Genomic DNA, 20,283 nt, shown 5'->3' with positions numbered 1-20,283 from the left:
ATTAAATTCTCAGGGCCAGTGCTGAGGCTTACAGACCAGAGCTGCTTTCCACCAGTATTCCCTCTGGTGCCTCTGGACCCGTGCGTGCATCCAGAGGGAAGGGCTGCCTGTATGTAGGGGGGTGAATTTCAGGCAGCATGTGAGATTCAGGCAAGTACCTGTGTGGACAGGATACCCTGAGTGGGAAGCGGGGGCGGTCCGGGAGGAGGCAGGTAAGCTTCTCCCTGCACCCCCACCCCCCTGTGGTCTCCAGGGCTGGCTCATCCTTCCCTACTCTGATCCACCATCCACAGGTCCCCTCCCAAAGTGTGGGGAGGGCCAGTCTCACTAGCTGAATTGAGGGTAGCACCTGGGTCTGTGTTTCTATCCTGCCTCTTTCCTTCCTTGTCCTGCTTTTCCTTTCAGGAAGGTGATCCTAAATGTCCACTGTCTTTTGGATGAAAGGGATTTAATAACCAATTTATTCTAGGTGTCCGTAAAATTGCATGTGTTCTTCTTTTTGAGGCATTTGGGTTTGTTTTTTTGTTTTTTGTTTTTTTGTTTTTTTTTTAAGATTTTAGTTATTCATGAGAGAGACAGAGAGAGAGAGGGGCAGAGACAGAGGCAGGGGGAGAAGCAGACTCCCTGCAGGGAGCTGGATCCGGGACTCAATCCCAGGACCCCGGATCACAACCTGAGCTGAAGGCAGATGCTCAACCACTGAGCCACCCAGGTGCCCTGAAGCATTTGGATTTTAAGAAGGATAAATATGCTGGCAGTTCCTAAACTCAAGAGAGCCTCTCCAATGGTCAGATATCAGACCAAGGAATAGGCATGGGTAGGAGAAGTTTGGGCCATTCTTTGCCTGTCATTGACATGGATGTAAGCATTTGTAAAGGTGGCTGGGCCAGCTGTTCTTGTCCTTTTCCTTCTACCATGATCTAGTGCATGGGCTCGACATACATGCCTCTCGTGTGCTCACACTCCACTCATGTGCTCGCACACACCATTCATGCATGTACTTACAGCTGCCACTTGCACATGTGCATACACATCTTTTCTGTACCACAAGCACACCTTGCAAGGCAGTAGCTGCAGGAAGTTGAGCTCCCCTTAGGAGCCATGCTTTGCTTTCTGTCTGACTAGAATCCCTGGGACTTAGGGGTGTATACGTGCACGTATTCAAGAATTTTTACAAAGAAACACCCTGAATTCATGCCTCTGAAATGAGGAAATTTCTTTTTGTGTTTCCAAAACTAACAATGAAAATTTGCTAATCTGTAGTAATTTTTTCAAACCTTTAAAAAAATTTTAACTTCACATTTTAAAAAGGCAAGGGTTATCAAATGGCCCTTTCTCACCTTCTCTACCCCAGGAGTGGCTGCTGTAGGCAATGCATGAACATAACACCTTTCCTCACATCCCAGCAGGAATTGTTACTTCTTGAGCTGTTGCTTCTCTTCCAGATTGTTTTGCTAATCAGTTCTTATTTGGTATGAACATAGGTTTTTTTTTTTTGTTTTTTTTTTTTTTTCATCTTTGAAAGTGAAATGTTCTACTTAAGGGAGGTCTCCATCAAACTTCATGGAACTACTTTCCTTCATGGGTGTGCAGGTCCATGTGTTATGGACTTGTCTTCCTATTCCACAGGTGCCCATGCTGAGTTTCTGGCCCCAGAGAGCTAGATGCTGCACTTTTTCAGGGGAAACAAAGACTGTTGGGACACCCTCAGTCTGCAGTATGAATGCAGAAAGTGAGGCCCTGGCAGTGGAGGGGGTGGGGGGAAGTGGTTTTGATTTCCATGTTTCATCTCCCACTCTCAAGGGAGTATGGTGGAGAAGAAAAGTACAGGCGAGGCAGAAGTTCTTGAAATATCACTGACTGTAGAAGGTGGCTGTCAGCACACTTCACACGGCCACTGGCCCGGGTAACTCTTGCCAGGGACATAGCAGGCATTTGGGCAGCATCTGAGTTCAAGATGGCAACCACCAAAGGCCTTGAGATGCCTGACGTGGAACATCTGTGAAGCACAGAATAAAGTCCTAGGTCAGGATTGTCAGCACTCAAGCTGTGCTCTGCCCAGTGCGAGTGACGCTCACTGTGATACAAGATGGACGGATGGTGCAGATCTGGACTATCCAGAGGAAGGAGTGACACAAAGTGGACCTGGGTCAGGTGCTCACCCTTGGTGTTGGGGAACTTGATACTTCAGTTGTCTGGCCTGGGTCTTTTGACCACATGCGCCCCCAAGTTGAGTGGCCTGAGAGAGCAGGTGCATGCACAGTTCCACCAGTGGAGTGTAATTAGGGGGTGAGTGCCAGGCCACCAAAAGGAATACAGCACCAAGGTGAGCTAATTTACTCCAGGCACCCCGAAGGGCTGGCACGTGTGGGGCTCAGTGCCTGGCTCACTTGCACCCCTGTTTGGGAGCCCTCTTACCCTCTCCTCCTTGGTGTGTAGTGCCTTGAGAATAAATCCTTAAGAGTCTAGAGGAATCACTTAAAATGTTAAATTCTGCTTTACTGTGTTTTATGGGGAGGGGCATTGTGTCCCACAGTGACATTCACATTTATGAAGAGAGTTCTCTGGAGACGTGCCCAGTGAACCTAACAGATCTGGGGTGTTGAAGGACACAAATGTCCTTCAGGGCAGGAACAGTAGCTCAGTTTTCTTTGTATCTCCAAGTATCCCACGGAGCCTGGTACAAAATAGGTGTATAATCAGTGTTTCTTGAGTGAATGAATGAACAAAGCTATGATTTCATTGTCAAAAGTGTAAGAAAAGCCTCAGCCTGTCCCAGGAAGACAGCCCATTTCCCAGAGGTCAAGTTGGAGTTCATTCTAACTTAGGAGAGGGAAGTGAGATGGCAGCTTGTGGCACAGCTGTACCTCCAGTCACTTCTCAGGGTGAAACCAAACCTAGCAGCTTGTGTTCCTGGGCCTGGTATGTTCTCTCTGTGGGCTGTCAGTGGTGTCTTTGGCACACAGGCCTGTCAGCCAGCTGCTGGAAGCTAGCAGCTGTTTCTGCTCCTCCGAGAAGGGACCACACCTTCTTTGGGCTTGATCATCTTGGATTTTTTTTTCTCTCTAAACCTAATTAACCTTTTTCCCGATGCACAGGGTTGAAAGTGTAGTACTAAAAGAGAAGCCCAGTAGGCTGCCCCCCTCCTTTCTTGGGTCTTAGGGACATCTCAGGACTTCATGGAGAGTTATGTGCCAAGAGTGGGGCGATAGCTCGAGCTGGGGATTTCAAGAGAAAAGTGTGGGGAGGACTGAGGGTAACGCATCAGGAAAGAGGCTGAGGAGAGGCAGCCTCAGCTCACTGAGGGGCTCAAGGTCCATCAGGCCCTTTAAAGTTTGGGACTTCATCCCGCACAGGAGCTTTTTCAGACTTTTTAAAAACCTTGTCTGTTTTGCTTATATCATTATTTTATTTTATTTTATTTTATTTTAATTTTATTTTATTTATGATAGTCACACACAGAGAGAGAGAGAGGCAGAGACATAGGCAGAGGGAGAAGCAGGCTCCATGCACCGGGAGCCCGACGTGGGATTCGATCCTGGGTCTCCAGGATCGCGCCCTGGGCCAAAGGCAGGCGCTAAACTGCTACACCACCCAGGGATCCCTATATCATTATTTTAAATGACAAAAGCAATTCCAGAGTCTTTTTAAGGGTTTGAGGAGACCCTTGCTTAAATGGTAATAGTTTTTATAACCGTACCTGTACTCTAGCCAGGTTTGTGGGCCAAGATGGACTCCCTCATTTCTGTTCAGTGGCATGGGCACTGCAGCTCACTGGGCCCAGATACAAGGCCCCCAGAACTCACCATGATGGCCAGGGAGCCGTGTCTGTGAAATGATAGAAATGAAATAGGATTAGGGAAGGATATTCTAGACCACCTGTGAAAACTGGGCCGGCTGTGAGAAGGAGAACTGTAGAAATAGGGGTTTCTAGAAACAAATATTAATTGTGTCAGGGTCTTCTCCCTGCAGTGAAACAGCTTCAGTTGCCCCTACCTCCTCCACAGACACACGCTCTCCTATGACCTTGTAGGGTCTTCACAAAGCAGTGCAGTGTAGACAGAAAACATAGTCAAGCCTTTTGGCCAGTGGCTGGGGGAGAGAGGTTGGTAGTGGTTGTGCTAAAACACTCTCCTCCTCCAACAGTTTGTGACTCTGGGGCTGGGAGCATAAATGTTACTGTGCCATATAATGTGGTGATGTAGTCAGGGAGAAAAACATGATGGAAGAGCAAGGCTGGGGAAGAGGGAAGTGAAGAGCAGAGAGCGAGAGATGCTGGCAGGGGCAAGGTGATGGATATTATTTCTAGTAGCAGGTGCAGCCTTAAAGATTTCCTTACCTGCTGGAGGTGATATTGACCTAGAGAAGCACCCCTTTAAAACCTCTACCCTCTTGTTAGTGGCTATAATACATTAATGTTACTTGGTGGGAGTCCTCAAAACCTCTTTGTATTTAGCTTTATGACATATTTGAGAACATTTTATGTTATGTTTCACAATAGGCATACCTGTTCATGGTTAACAAATTATAAGGTATAGCAGGATATATGGTAAAGTCTGCCTCCTACCCCAGCCATGCAGATCCAGCCACGCAGGTTTCCTCTCTGGAGACACTAATGCCATGTGTTTTTTCTGTGTTCTTCCCAAGATATTCCATATATGCCAGCAGACTTATGTATGTACACAGAAAAAATTTTTTTTCACGCCCGCAGTATCACATTCCACGTCCACTGTACCCCTCACCATCTCCCCTTACTGTGTCTGGGTACTTACTGCAAAGAGTTTCTCTTTGTTTTGCCCAGCTGTACAGCATTCCCCTGCCAGGCTTTAACCAACATTCTCGAGCATGGTAGTCTGTTCCCTGCCTGTGCTGGGCACTACTGTGTTAGCTCTTTGAAAGAGGCTCTTCTCCCCACCCTCTGTGCACCCTCTAGTTCTCAGGTATGGATTGAGTATTGCCATGGCTGGAAGGAGAGTGTGAGGTTAGGTGACATTTGGAAGTTCCTCCCCCATTGATTGTGATTTTCATCTGGGCTATAACTTTTTCTTTGGAGAGTGAAGGGCTGCTAATGGTTAGATATTACTGTTTATAAGATATGCTTCTTTAAAATATTACCTTTAATTCTAATTAGAATTCTAAAGAATTCTAATTCTTTTAAATCAATCTATAGCATCCTGAACAAGGCTAGTCAAGGACACCTTTGACCCCAGCTTTAAGAACAGTGGCTCTAAGGGACTTTGTGGGGCCCATCGCAGATCCAAGCTACCAGAGGTGCTGCAGATGGTTCTGGAGTGATGTATCAGACAGCCAGGACTGGGAATGCATTGTGCTTGTGGAATGGAGCAGACTTCTAGTTGTGGCAGTGTCAGGCTGGGGCTGGTTCTGGCCATTCCCATCCAGCATATCGGTTGCTCCCATCACCAGGCAGTGTATCTGAGAGGGAAGTGAGCAACCTGGACACAGGCATTGTAAATACGTCTTGGAGTCATGTTGGATGGTCCTTGTCAGCTTCTCACTCTGGAAGACAGTCCTGGTAGTTCACCACAGTGAAGTGGGTGTGCAGTTACTCCCTGTGGCAACATTGTACAGGTGGAGGACATCTGGGAGGGGTCGTGGTGGGCTCCTCGGAGCATGCCCACTTGTTAGCATTCACTTCTGTAGATTTCGGGGACACATGAAGTGACCATTGCCACACTGGCTCTGGGGATGCTCCAGAGAGCGGGACTTGATGGTAGCCCACCCCCAGAGGGTTTCTAGGTATATATGTCTTTGAGGCTGCTTACCAGCCCCTGGGCAGGATTCAGCAGGATGCATCCAAGCCGTGATGCCTCTGTGGGGGGAGCCAAGGGCTGGCAGATGTTAGATGATAGCCCCTGGGGTCAGCTGTGTGCAGTGTCAGTGGCCGAGGAGCACGAGGTGGGTCTTTCTTCCGGCCATAGCTCAGTCTTTATATAGTGCTGTCTTCTTTCTGCCCTGTTAGCTGTCAACCAGTTCAGGGCCCTGGTCTCTGCTGGGTAAGCCCAGCTATTGCAGGAGATCAGAGAAGATGGGAGCAAAGAAGGCAGCTCTGGGGCCAGCAGATGACTGCTTTCAGGAAGTGAATGGGCTTCTTCTTTTTGTTCATATTTTCTCTAAAATACTTTTGAGGTTTTCTGGCTCCACCCTGAGTGCCTTTGTGGCTAAGGGCTGCTTGGCCTGGTGGAAGGTATGCTTGGGCAGGCCCAAGTCAGGGTGGCAGGGTCCTGGGGCAGCGCAGTCCTGACTGAAACTTTATGGGGGCAGAGAGGAGGCCAAAGAGCTGTCAGGATCACGGGGCCTCCTCCACACAGAGCCCAGGAGGAGGCTGCTAAGAGCAGAGGAAGTGGAATTGTTGCACATTTTGCATTTCGACACTGGGACTCAACCCTCAAGAAGGAAAACCAAGTGTGGGGGTGCACGGTGCCAGGGCTGTAGAAATGAAAAGAAGAGGTCAGAGGGCCAGACGTTAACCGCCCTGTCTTTTGCTTGCCCAGCTGGCTCTTCTGGGCTGGCCCTGGCAGGGCAGAGTTCTCGGCCCCACACCAACTGCAGGGCCTATTGCTGTGGGCGATGGCCCTGTGAAGTTCTTGTGCTGTGTTTATTCAAGGTAAGAGGGCCCTGATGACAGCTCATGACCCCTAAGGCCAGGAGGGTCTAGTCTGTGAGATGTGACATCAGTAAAGCTAGCCATATGGATATCTGAGTTAATAATTGTATGAGGTGTTTAAGACAAATGTCTGTGACAGTATTGTACTTATATGGCAGGAGCTAAGAGTCCTTGCATAGCCCGGGAAACTCCCTTTGGGATGCAATTGAGAGAAGCAATAAATATGAAGGTGTTTTTTTAATGGAAGCAGGATAATTGCAGCATAAGGCTGTAGCTCTTCACACCACTTGTGGAGACTGGCTGGTGGTCCAGGGAGGATGGCACAGACCATCCTTCAGTGTTTGTGATTGTTTTAGTTTCTACTCTGCTGGGCGCCTTGCTGATTGCTTCACATGCAGTTCTCATTTAATCCCTTGTATTAGTTTCCTAGGGCTGCTGTAGCAAATTCTTGCAGACTTGGTGGCTAAAACCAACAGAAATTTATTCTTTCACAGTTCTGGGGGCTAGCAGTCTAAAATCGGTATCACAGGGTCCAAACCAAGGGTTTAGCAGTGCTGTGCTCTCCCCAGTAGTGTTAGGGAAGAGGCTGTTTACAAGCCCCTATGCAGGATTCAGCGGGACACATCCAAGCTGTGAGGCCTTTCTGCAGAGAGCCAAGGGCTGGCAGATGTTAGAAGATAGACCATTCCTTGCTTTGTCCGGCTTCCCATGGCTGCTGGCATTCCTTGGTTCCTGACCCCCAACCCCCCATCTTCAGTGCCAGCTGTATAGTATCTTCTCTGTGACTTCTTTCTGCCTCTGTTTCATGGCTTTCTTCTGTCTGAAATCTCCTTAGCCTCCTTCTTGTCAGGGCGTTTAAGATTGGAATTAGGGCCCACCCATGTAATCCAGGACAATCTTCCTATCTCAGGATCTTCAGTTAATTACATCTGCAAATATCTTTAGTTAATTCATCTGTGAAATAATACTCGTAGGTTCCAGGGATTAGAATGTGGACATCCCCATTACTTGCCCCACTTATGGGATATGGTATCCCACATCAGCCTTCAGAAGACATTCAGGGGATGTGTGAGGAAGCCAAGGGTGGAGAGGCTGAGCAGCTCTTGGGTGGCCATGGTTCTTTTTTCTCTCCCTCTGCAGTAGGGGCCATTTTGTGATGTTGCTGGAAATGCTCTTGATAAATAGATAAGCCCTGTCATTTTCCTATGTTGTTACCTTGGTTTGAAAAAAATAAGAGCTTTGCGGTCAGGTGCCATGGGCTGCAACTTGTTAGGGACATGTTTGTTGAAAGAATGAATTTGTTTCACTGTGGCTGGGATGGTTTTGGGCAGCCTTGTTCTCATCTGTATGTTGATGATAGAACAACCTGGTGAAAATTAGTTGGTATCCCATGGGTGAAATGGCCCAGCATGGATGTCCCAACAAAGGCATGCATGCTGAGTCCTTATTCAGTGTGAGTTCCCAGTCCCAGCCAGGGAGAAGTCACCTGAAGAAGGCCAGGTGACATGTAGCACTGACGGTGTTAATCCCTGAAAGAAACAGTGCATTGGGAGATGTGTAAATAGTTGACTCATTGATAGGACAAACGTCAGTTGGATACCTACTTGTGCCCAACAGTCTGGAAGGCAGAAGGGAAAGAATAGCAAACAGAACATACTATTCTTGCCCTGGGTTGGGGGCTGGGGAGCCAGAGGACAGACATTTGAAAAGTCATTCCACTATTGCGGACTGAGGAAAGTTGCCTTGATATGAATGTGAACATACATGTGTATCACATATTTGTTAATATTTATATGTTACAAATAATGTGAAAATTGACAGTAATTCATGTTCCTGAGTCTGATACATATCTTCAGCTCATTCTCCTTCCTGCGCCCACCTCAGTGGCAGTTCAGAGTCCCCGATAACTCCCTGGGCCCAGTTAGCTCCTTCCCCAGAGTGGAGCCTGTGTCCTACTTCCTCTCTACACTGAGCCCCCTGCTCAGGTGGGTGTAGCCCTGGCTTCTGCCCAGCAGCCTGGCATCCAGGGCTCTGACCTCCCTTTGGTCACTTGGCTCCACATCCAGCTCTGCCCACCTTGCTTAGTCTGTATGCTGGTCCCCCACAAGTCTTGTTCCTGCCTTTTCCCAGATGTTCAGGGAGGCCCCTTTCTTGTTGTGTTTTAAGCTAACCTTGTTGAGCACTCACTGTGCACCAGGGCCTGTTGGCTCAGGTGGGGTGACACATATTCCCTGTCACGATTAGAAGCCACTAGGACTAGTGGAGCCTTGCTGAGTGCTAATCACTGTGCTCTGTCTCCATGTGCATCATTTTGTTTAATTCTTATAAGACCCTCATGGATTTTTGTCTATCCTCCCATCTTGTGGATGAGAGAATTGGGCTGCAGAGAAGTTAAATTACCCAGCTGGTCAGTGGCAGAGCAGGAGTCACAGGTCTTTCTGTACACAAAGCCCCTTACTCACCCTTACTTAAGTCAGGTAGGCCTTGCTCAGTGATAGATCAACCACCAAATGCACAGCAGCAAGGAAGTGCCAACCTCCTGCTGACAGGAGGTGACAGTGTCTGTCTGCATGCTTTTTGATGGGGACCCACAGTTTTATTTTCATCTCTCTTTTAAATACTTGTCTCACACTTGCATATGTTCTGGCAGTCATTGAGGGAGCAAGCCAGACTTTTGGACTCAGCCTCTTTGAGTAGAGCCGGGGAGACAGAGTTGATTTGTTTTCTCCCTGGATGCCCAGAGCCCATGCTTACATTCCCCACCTTCTCTTTCATCTATTTATCAGTCACCACTCTGTTTCCTTGATCTCTCCATTTGCTTATCTCCTTTCTCCTTTGCCTGTCTGTGTTACCAGTTAAGACTAAGAACCTGCAATGTTAGTGACCAACCCCCACCATGTATTGTGTCAGGTTCAGTAGAGATGCAGCATCATTGGTGTCCTCCACTCTTGGAAATGAGCAGAAAGTCTCTTCTCAATCTCCATGGATAGTATTTGAGTGTTTGATGTAAAGCTTCTTTTTCTTTTCTTTTTCTTTCTTTCTTTCTTTCTTTCTTTCTTTCTTTCTTTCTTTCTTTCTTTCTTTCTTTCTTTCCTTCCTTCCTTCCTTCCTTCCTTCCTTCCTTCCTTCCTTCCTTCCTTCCTTCCTTCCTTCCTTTCTTTCTTTCTTTCTTTCTTTCTTTCTTTCTTTCTTTCTTTCTTTCTTTCTTTCTGATTTTTATTTATCCATGAGTGACAGAGAGAGAGACTGAAGAGACACAGGCAGAGGGAGAAGCAGGCTCCATGCAGGGAGCCCGACGTGGGACTTGATCCCAAGTCTCCAGGATCAGGCCCTGGGCCGAAGGCAGCACTAAACTGCTGAGCCACCTGGGCTGCCCTAAAGCTTCTTTTTCTTAAGTAACAGAAGATGTTTTTGCATATACCCGGCACACATACATTCATATTTGATTTTCTTGTATATATGCATGTGGAAATACACACTTGATTTTTCTTGTATCAGAATTTTCCTTATTTTAAAATAGCAAAAGCCAAATGAGTTAAAAAAGCATTTGCCTATTTGCTTAGAAACTTAAATATCATCTTAAAGCTAATTTATATGAAAAGAATTATTCTCTAGGTTCCGTATAACTTATAAATGGGCTTTAGGAATGCAGCCTATTGATTGAACTGCCCAGAAGTTCAACCTCATCTTTGTGGAATTCCAGAACTGAGTTTTAAAATATTTCTCAGTGATAATGCTTTGTTCACTTTCCAATGCAATGAAACCATGAACTAACTTAATATGTGATTGCCCTAAATAAGTGGAATAATAGTAAAACATTGAGGTTTTATAGTAAGGAGGTGAGATACCCCAATTTTGATATCTCAGTAAAGAGAATAGAAAATCTGAAGGTGCCATCAGGGAAGTATAATAAAGGAAGGGAGGGAAATAAGACCCATACCAGAGTTATACCATGTGAGGTAAGGCTGGTGGGTCACATTTTTGGTCCTGAGATCTGTGGCATTTCTTTTTTGTTGGTCTTGAGCCTGAACCCAGCCTTCAGTTTGTGAAGGAGAAACAACACACACCCTTTTAAAATATATATATTTATTTTTATTTGAGAGAGAGGCAGAGGGAGAGGGAAGGAAGAGAATCACAAGGAGCGATATCGCTGAGCATGGAGCCCAACTTGGGGCTTGATGTCATGACCCCAAGATCATGACCTGAGCCGAAACCAAGAGTTGGACGGCTAACCAACTGAGCCATCCAGGTGCCCTGAAACAACACACTCTTGAAAGCCATAAACCAAAGTCTCCAAGCACCTGGGCAAACCATTAGCTACTATCATGAGTCAGCAGTGATCTATAGCTTAAGCTCTCGCTTGGTCCATGTCAGAATCAGCACTTTCTGGCTATTTGATGTCCTTATCTTTCCTGATAATTTTGTAATAAAGATTTCTCGGGAAGCATGGTGGCAAGAGCACTGGACCAAGAGCCCAAAGTTGGAAGACCTAGTCAGGAGTGTGACTCAAGGCAGGTCATACATAAAACATCTCTTTGCCTCAGGATTTTTCTCTGTAAAATCGGTAGACTGAAATTGAAGTTTGAGATACAGGAATCGGTTTTTGTGGTTGTAAAACGCAGCACCTATGAATTTAAGATAATTTGAAGAATAAATGTGTTTATATTTCACCTCAGCTACAGCCACTTGGGAATTTGAATAATTTTGCATTTTACATTGTTAGTAAATACAAGAAAATCTGCATTATAATAGATGCATATTTCATGTAGTTATTCATGCTAGAAATTCTAATGTAACATCGATTGTATAAAATTTGTGATAATAATTACCATTAATAAAAAAAAAAGCCATAAACCAAAGGCCCACGGAGAATATCATTCTCTTTTTTTTTAAATATTTTTTTATTGGAGTTCGATTTGCCAACATATAGCATAACAGCCAGTGCTCATCCCGTCAAGTACCCCCCTCAGTGCCCGTCACCCAGTCACCCCGTCCCCCTGCCCACCTCCCCTTCCACTGCCCCTTGTTCATTTCCCAGAGTTAGGAGTCTCTCATGTTCCATCACCCTTACTGATATTTCCCACTCATTTACTCTCCTTTTCCCTAAAATCCCTTTCACTATTTTTTATATTCCCTGAATGAATGAGACCATATAATGTTTGTCCTTCTCTGATTGACTTACTTTACTCAGCATAATACCCTCCAGTTCTATCCATGTTGAAGCAAATGGTCGGTATTTGCCATTTTTAATGGCTGAGTAATATTCCATTGTGTTTGTGTGTATCTATATCTATATCTATATTTATATCTATATCTACACCACCTTGCCATATCACCCTGAATGCGCCCGATCTTGTCTGATTCCAGAAGCTAAGCAGAGTCAGACCTGGTTAGTTCTTGGATGGGAGAAGATCATTCTCAATGGGGAAAAACTGAGAGCTTTTCCCTTAAGGTCAGGAACATGGCAGGGATGTCCACTATCACCACTGCTATTCAGCATAGTACTAGACATCCTAGCCTGCCTCAGCAATCAGAAACAAAAAGTAGTTAAAGCCATCCAAATTGGCAAAGAAGAAGTCAAACTCTTACTCTTTGTAGATGACATGATACTCTATATGGAAAACCCAAAAGACTCCCAACCCAAACTTGCTAGAACTCATATAGAAATTTAGCAGTGTGGCAGGATATAAAGTCAATGCACAGAAATCAGTTGTATTTCTATATATCAACAATGAGACAGAGGAAAGAAATTAAGGAGTCAGTCCCATTTACAATTGCACCCATAGCCATAAGATACCTAGGAATAAACATAACCAAAGAGGCAAAGGATCTGTACTCAGATAACCGTAGAGTGCTCATGAGAGAAATTGAGGAAAACACAAAGAAATGGAAAAACATTCCATGCTCATAGTTTGGAAGAACAAGTATTGTTATAATGTATATGCTAAACATTCATTCTAAACATTCAGTGCAGTCCCTACCAAAATACCATCAATTTATTTCATAGAGTTGGAACAAATCCTAAAATTTGTATGGAACCAGAAAAGACCCCGAAGAGCCAAAGAATGTTGAAAAAGAAAACCAAAACTGGAGGCATTGCAATTCCGGACTTCAAGCTCTGTTACAAAGCTGTAATTGTGAAGATAGTATGGTACTAGCACAAAAACAGATGCATAGATCAGTGGAACAGAGAACCCAGAAATGGACTATCAACTCTATGGTCAACTAATCTTTGACAAAGCAAGAAAGAATATCCAATGGAAAGAAGATAGTCTCTTCAACAAATAGTGTTGGGAAAATTGGGCAGCCACATGAAGAAGAATGAAACTGAACCATTTTCTCACACCATACACAAAAATAGATTCAAAATGGATGAAAGACCTCAATGTGAGACAGGAATCCATCAAAATCCTAGAGGAGAAAACAGGCAGCAACCTTTGTGACCTCAGCCAGAGCAACTTCTTACTAGACACATCTCCAAAGGCAAGGGAAACAGACAAAAATGAACTATTGGGACTTCATCAAGATAAAAGGCTTTTGCACAGCAAAGGAAAAAGTTGGCAAAACCAAAAGACAACCGGCAGAATAGGAGAAGGTATTTGCAAATGACATCAGATAAAGGGCTAGTATCTAAAACCTGTAAGGAACTTATCAAACTCAACATCCAGAGAACAAATAACCCAATCAAGAAATGGGGAGAAGACATGAACAGACATTTCTCCAAAGAAGACATACAAATGGCCAAGAAACACATGAAAAAAATACTCCATGTCACTCCACATCAGGGAAGTACAAATCAAAACCACAATGAGATAGCACCTCACACCAGTCAGAATGGCTAAAATTAAGAAGTCAGGAAATGACAGATGTTGGCAAGGATGCAGAGAAAGGGGAACCCTCATATACTGTTGGTGGGAATGCAAGCTGGTGCAGCCACTCTGGAAAACAGTATGGAGGTTCCTCAAAAAGTTGAAATTGGAGCTACCCTATGACCCAGCAATTGCACTACTGAGTATTTACCCCAAAGATACAGATATAGTGATCCAAAGGGGCACCTGCACCCCAATGTTCATAGCAGCAATGTCCACAATAGCCAAACTATGGAAAGAGCCCAGATGTCCATCAACAGATGAATGGATAAAGAAGATATGGTATATGTGTGTGTGTGTGTGTGTGTGGACACACACACACACAATGCACACACACACAATGGAATACTACCGAGCCATCAAAAAATGAAATCTTGCCATTTGCAATGATGTGGATGGAACTAGAGGTTATTATGCTAAGTAAAATAAGTCGATCAGAGAGAGACAATTATCATATGATCTCACTCATGTGGAATTTAAGAAACAAAACAGGATCATAGGGGAAGAGAGTAAAAAATAAAACAAGACAAAATCAGAGAGGGAGACAAACCATGAGAGACTCTTAATAATGGGAAACTAACTGAGGGTCACTGGAGGGGGGAGGTGTGTTGATGGGGTAACTGGGTGATGGACATTGAGGAGGGCACGTGATGTAATGAGCACTGGGTGTTATATAAGACTGATGAGTCACTGACCTCTACCTCTGAAACCCAGACTACATTACATGTTAATTAATTGAATTTGAATTTTAAAAAATTAAATAAAAAATATTTTTATTTGAGAGAGACTGAGATGGAAGGAAGAGAATCCCAAGGAGTGTCCCCACTGGGCATGGAGCCCGACTCGGGGCTTGATGTTATTACCCTGAGATAACGACCCAAGGTGAAACCAAGAGTCAGACGCCTAACCAACTTAGCTACCCAGGCACTAGGAAACAACACACCCTTGAAGCTGAAGATTTGAAGTCTATAACCCTTCATGGGTTCACAAGGGGACCATAAATTCAGCTAAGACCAGTTGCAGGGGTCATGCCTGGACATTGAGGGCAGGAGGGACCTCTTGTCATCACAGACCCCTGTCACTAGGAACTCCCAGGCTTTGAGGATGCCTCTGGAGGTGGTGGCTGAGATGGCAGAGGAGCCAGCCCTGCAGAACACCTGTAAACAATCTGGGGAGAGGAAGTTCTGGGGGTTAGGGAGGGACCCAGACAGTGCTGCAACTTTCTCCACCACGGCAGCATATTACACTCAGCTGGGGGCTTTCGAGAAACATGGAAGGCTGCTTCCACCCCCTACCCCCCAGTAAAGTAATGTGGAGGTAGGGCCAGCATTGGCATTTGTCACCTTTCCATTAGATGATTCTGAGGTGCAGTTGGAGTGGAGCAATTAGGCCCTGGGGCTTTGGAACTTGGGCTTCTGCACTGGGCCAGCTTGTTTTGAATCCCTGTGGCTGTGCTGAGCCAGTCTCTTACGTCCTGAGTCTCAGTCTTCCAGTGTCTCAGGCTAGAAAGTAAAACGAGGCCACGGGTACCGGTGCGGTGTACTCTGCCTGGCACTGGGGATGGCTTCGTGGTGGTAGTGGCTGATGATTACAGAACAGGCCCCTGGCCCATCTCACTTGACAACTCACTTGCTGAAACCACGCCCTGGTTTTAGGTGCATCTCGACTCAGTGGCCTGTGGCTAGAGAGGACACAACCACGTTGACAGGTCTCTACTTCATAACCACAAAGCGTTGTTAGGGACCACTTGGCACCCGGAGCATATTTCCCCACTGTCCTAGCCCAGGGCAGGGGTTGGCCATCTTTTTCTGGAAAGAGCCAGATAATATTTTAGGCTTTGTGGGCCATACAGGCTCTGTGGCAGCACCACCCAGCTCTGCTGTGATGGTGTGAAAGCCACCATAGACACTAGGGAAACAATTGGATGCAGCCATGTCCCATTAAAACTCTCCAAAAACAAATGTTGGGCAGGATTTGGCTGAGCCCTGTCCTAAATGGTCATTTCAACCTCTTGTCTCTACATCACCTCACCCCACTCCCTGCTGCTGGTCTTGCTTCCAGCAGCCTGGATTGCACTTGTGTGTACCACCCACTAGCATGGGTGCCACTCACGTGTTCTGAGGCCAGCCTCTCATACACCGCTCCCTGTCCCCAGCAGTGGCCAGTCCCCAGGCTTCATTCTTCGGTGGCCTCTCACTTCCTCCCATGTCCCTGAAACATTCTCCTGACAGGTCCCAGAACTCCTCACTTTGGATTGCTCTCCTGCTTCACTCAGTCTGCTGGCCTAGTTTCTCCTCTACTCCCTGATACCTTTGGGACCCAGTCCTGGGTGGGACCTTTGCTCTGCTCCCTTCTCTAGTGCTGTCGTCCCCTCTGGTGGCTTACTTACCTCCTCCAGGCAGCCAGTTCAGCAGTGCACTGCTCCAGTCTAGACATCTCCCCTGGACTCCAGGCTCTTGTATCCACTGCCTTCCTCACAGTAAGCACCTCACACGTGATGTGTCCCAGACCAGACTCATTCTCATGCTCACCCGCTCTTCCTCACCTCAGCAAATCACCACACACTCTTGTGTTGCTTAGCTGTTCGGTGAAGCCTCAGAAGTGTCCTTGACAGCCCTTCCCTTTCTGTATCATCTGTCAGGAAGTCCTGCTGGCTCCACCTGCCGAACACATGCGTCTCCTTTCCCTGTGCCTTCACCTTTGCCTTCAGTTCTGCACCATCTGCAGGGCGTCTGCCCTTCCTGCTGCTCTTGCCCCTGCTTGGGCACTTTCTAGTGGAGCAGGCAGAGGACTTTTCAGAGCAAAATCACATGAGTTCACACCTCTGTTCAGAACCCTCAGAACTTCTCATGGATGTGAAGCCATGGTCATGAGGCCCCACAGGGCATCCCCCTAACTCCCCCGCCACCACCCCCTGCCTCTACGCTCTCTCCTCCTACTGTCCCTATTCTAGCTTCAGGCAGGTTGCCCTGGCTTGCCTTCTGCCTGCCATCTCTTCCCCTAGATACCCATATGGCTTTCTTGCTCTCATAGCTTCCTTGGGTCTCTGCTCAAATGTCACCTTCTTAGTAAGGCCCATCATGACAACTCTGTTTAGAATTACAATTCCCCCACCCCCTGTTTACCCTAGCAGTCTCTTCCACGATGGCTTGGGCACTCACCCTGGGTGCTTTAGAACCACAGCATTGGCACAGGATGAGACCCTCATGATACCGATGCACTGGTAGCTGTTTACAGATCCCCAGCAATAGGGTGGGGGCATATTTGCAGCAGGCCTCCTGTAGTGTAGCCAAGTGCCTGGTCTGGTGAGGGAGAGTGAGGGGGACGACTACAGGGAAGGCCCACTTGCTTCTTGATAGCAAAGGCTACTTTATTTCTCGTTAGGAACTTAGGAATTACAGCCACAAAGTCTTCTTAATGGCATTGATTATTAAGATTGTGTTCCTCTTAAACACATAAAGGAGTAACACATGGGCTGAGGCTGTGAGGCATTAACCCATCTGGCAGGTTCTGTATCAGACCCACTGCCTCACATAGGATTTGTGACTGCCACTAAGACTTTCCTCAACCTTTTCTTTTTTCCTTTTTCCTTTCCTTTTCACTTCTTGAGGTTCTAGAATCCTACTTTTTGCCTTGTCATGTCCTTGGATTTTAAGGAGCCCAGCTCTGGACTTGGGGGCATGGTGGGGGAGTAGGGTGGGGGCTGATGAAACACAGGCGTGCCCCACTCTGAATGTCTCCTGAACTCATGACCTCCATCTGGATGCCTCCTGACAGGAGCCTTGCATGCCTGTACACACCCACTGCATAAAGGGGAGCAGGAAGCTCACCTGCCACAAGCTCTGAGCTCTAAGGGAACTGAGGGCCTGCCTGGTAGGTCTGTCCCCAAGTGGACAACCCTTCCCTTCCCCTCCATTGGAAAGCATGGCGGGAACTGGAACCCAGCACCCTGGGCCCATGCAAGGAGAGTTGATGGGGTGTTTCTCCCTTCTTGGCCAGGCACTTAAGGAACAGAAGGAAAGAAGTGTGATTCCAGGATTGTGGAAGAGGTGGTGGTCGATTGGGTGGTAACTTCTTTGGATGTTGCCTCTGGTCAGGTGTGGTGCAGGGCCAGGCTGCAGGAGGAGCTGAAAGACATTTCCAAGGAAACCTTCACGGGTCTTCTTTAAATAGGTTTCAATATGCATTTCCCTCTTGCTATAACCCATTCAATCCGTAGTATCAGAAACCAGAATGATTTGGGCAAACTTTTGATTGGAGGTCACATTAAAACAGTGTTAGCAGGGCACCTGGGTGGCTTAGTGGTTGAGTGTCTGTCTTTGGCTCAGGTTATGATCCCAGGGTCCTAGGATCGAGTCCTGCATCGGGCTCCCCATGGGGAGTCTGCTTTTCCCTCTGCCTATATCTGCTTCTCTCTCTCTCTGTCTCTCATGAATAAATAAATAAAATCTTTTAAAAAATAAAACAGATTTAGCCATGAGTGTTAGATGTGTGCATATGTGTGTCTATAGCTCCACTGCAGATGGCCAATTGAATAATGTCCTGACCTAAGCCCCATGAGAGACACTGTTTCGTTATTTTACAGCCATTTTGTGTAGGAGGAAAAGATGAATGCCTTTGTTGGGTTAAAAAGAAATATTTGAACTTTGAAAAGCTTTTTTTTTTTTCTTTAAACTTGGCAATCTCACTAAGCTTTCAGGAGAAAATGTAGAATCAAAATATATAATAGGTGGGAGTATGTTATGTGCATTTTTTTTTTAACTTAAGATTTCTGTGGTATCTCGTCACATTTGGAATATTCTTATTAGGCCATCTGAGAGGTTTAAAGTCTTGCGGATGAAGGTGTGGATGATGGTGCTTTTGGACATTAGGCTTGTGAATCTGCTGTTTCTCAGAGGCTAAACCCCAGGTTGAGCTTTTGGGAATCAGGGACAAGCTCAGTGTTTGGTGAGTGGACTGCAGGTTTGAAATGCTTAGCCCAGGGATCTACAATTTTCTTCCCCACCCCACCCCCAATATCCCATAAACGTTGACGCTCTCAGCATGTTGTTGGCCCTATTAGTGGATTTGCCTCAGACCCCTCAGCCCCCAGGAGTGCCCAAGAACCCCTGTGTGGCTGAAGTCACAGCACGTGGAGATCAGGTTATAGATCTGCATTTCCACCCCATGCCAGGCAAACTGTTGGAGGGTCTGGCCGGGGTGCAGGCTGACTTAAGTGGGGACCACCTTGTGTGATGTTGAAAGTGCTGAGGAGGCCCCACTGACTCTGGCATCAGTACTGAGCTTGTGTTTGAGAACTACCTGTCCTTGTCCCTCCTCTGTGCCCCACAGGAGTGTGTGGGGAACCAAGAGTATCACCTGGGCCATGGCTCCTCCAATGAGAAAATAGAATTCTTTGTGATTCTATTTTTTCTGTTTCTGTCCATACCCCCCTCCCCTCTGGACATCAGTAAAGAGCTGGGGGCTGTTGGCAGTGATAAGTAGGAGCCACGAGTGGGGTCCTTCATCAGGGGAGGAGGGTACAACATACACAGCTGTACTGGAACCCAGCAGCCCCTGACAATTCCTCCAAAACCTGTCCAGAGCAGAAGGGTCAGTGGTGTGTATGTACACAGCAGCAGCACCGAGGCCAGGTCATGGCCGCAAGGCTAGTTGCTGCCTTTGAGCTTTGGTGAATCAGTGGGTGCCTGTGACACCTTGCACCTTGGAGTGTCCTCCTGGCCCACTGACCGTCCCACCTTCCCTGTGTTCATCCACTCATTCTTCATCTGTCCTTCTCAGGTCCAGGAGGGTCAACAGCTCCTATTTGCGTAGTGCATGGGGTGCTTTTTGTCTGTCTAGTCTCCCCTGGAAACAGAGAGGCGTAGTTTACTTGTTTCTCAGAAGCTGAAAGTGACAACTTTTGTTAAATGCCTGCCCAAGGTCACACTGCATTAAAAAGCTGATCTGGGTCTTAAATATCTTGACTTCCCACTTCACCAGGAAGTGGAATGAAACGTTTGAGAGTTAATATTTATGATACTGGGAAAGATACAATTTATTCACTGGGGGACAGTTTCAAAACTTATTTGAGGCTATTACATGTCTTAAATAGTTACATACTATGAGGGTGTTCCTTACTTGTGGCATCACTCAAAAATTACAGGTATAGAGACAAAAATCATGGCTTCTGTCTTGTCTTCCAGTTCTGCTCTCCAGAGGCCACCAGCAGGACCAGCATTTTTGTGCATGCTCTTGGAGATGGTCTGTCATATATAGATATGTATGATTCTGGGTCCTCTTTCTTTGAAAACATGCATTAATTTAGGCTTATGTGGAAAGCCATACACATGGGTTATGAAATCACTGTGGCTTTTAGTCTCTTTATTCTCTCTTTGTATTAATAGTATCTAATATTACCTTGCTGGCCTCAAGATCAACCTGTGGCTGAGTTGGATTTTGGTGTCCATGGCAGAGCAGTTGAGGGCTATCTCGCATCCTTCTAGGTGCTTGGTAGGTCTGTGGCAGGTTTTATTTTTTTAAGCAGGACTCCTACACACCAGGATATCCTCCAAGGTAATTAGAGGTGTGTTGTGTTCTTTGCAACATGGAAATCCCTTAGAAATCTTGGTGTTCTGTGCTCTGAAGAGCTTGGGGTGAGATGAGCCCTGACTGGTGCCATGTCACTGTTCACTCACTCCACAGATATCATTGAGGGTTGGAGCAGATAACTGGCCTGACTACTGTCTCCTGGCTGGTGAGTGACAGCTGAGATCCAAACCAGGCTCCTGACCCCAGGTCTTAGCCTTC

At 46.4% G+C, this 20,283-nt stretch overlaps 1 protein-coding gene across 13 annotated transcripts in view; it reads left to right on the top strand.

Annotated features, from left to right (window-relative positions):
* The window catches only part of INPP4A (inositol polyphosphate-4-phosphatase type I A), a 134,800-nt gene that overhangs the window by 12,897 nt on the left and 101,620 nt on the right, over positions 1–20,283 (top strand). Inside the window, exon 1 of one of the 13 annotated variants that reach the window (XM_077915107.1) lies at positions 6,448–6,625. The exons of the other annotated variants lie outside the window; for them this stretch is intronic. The gene's annotated coding sequence lies outside the window, so the exon portion shown is untranslated. Of the gene's footprint in view, positions 1–6,447; positions 6,626–20,283 lie in introns of those variants that run through there. 13 annotated transcript variants of the gene reach the window in all.

This window comes from Canis aureus, chromosome 11 (assembly GCF_053574225.1).
Source record: "Canis aureus isolate CA01 chromosome 11, VMU_Caureus_v.1.0, whole genome shotgun sequence".
Taxonomy (NCBI): Eukaryota; Metazoa; Chordata; class Mammalia; order Carnivora; family Canidae; genus Canis; species Canis aureus.
The sequence above is the reverse complement of the archived record's forward strand: the minus strand, read 5'-3'. Positions and strand labels throughout refer to the sequence as shown.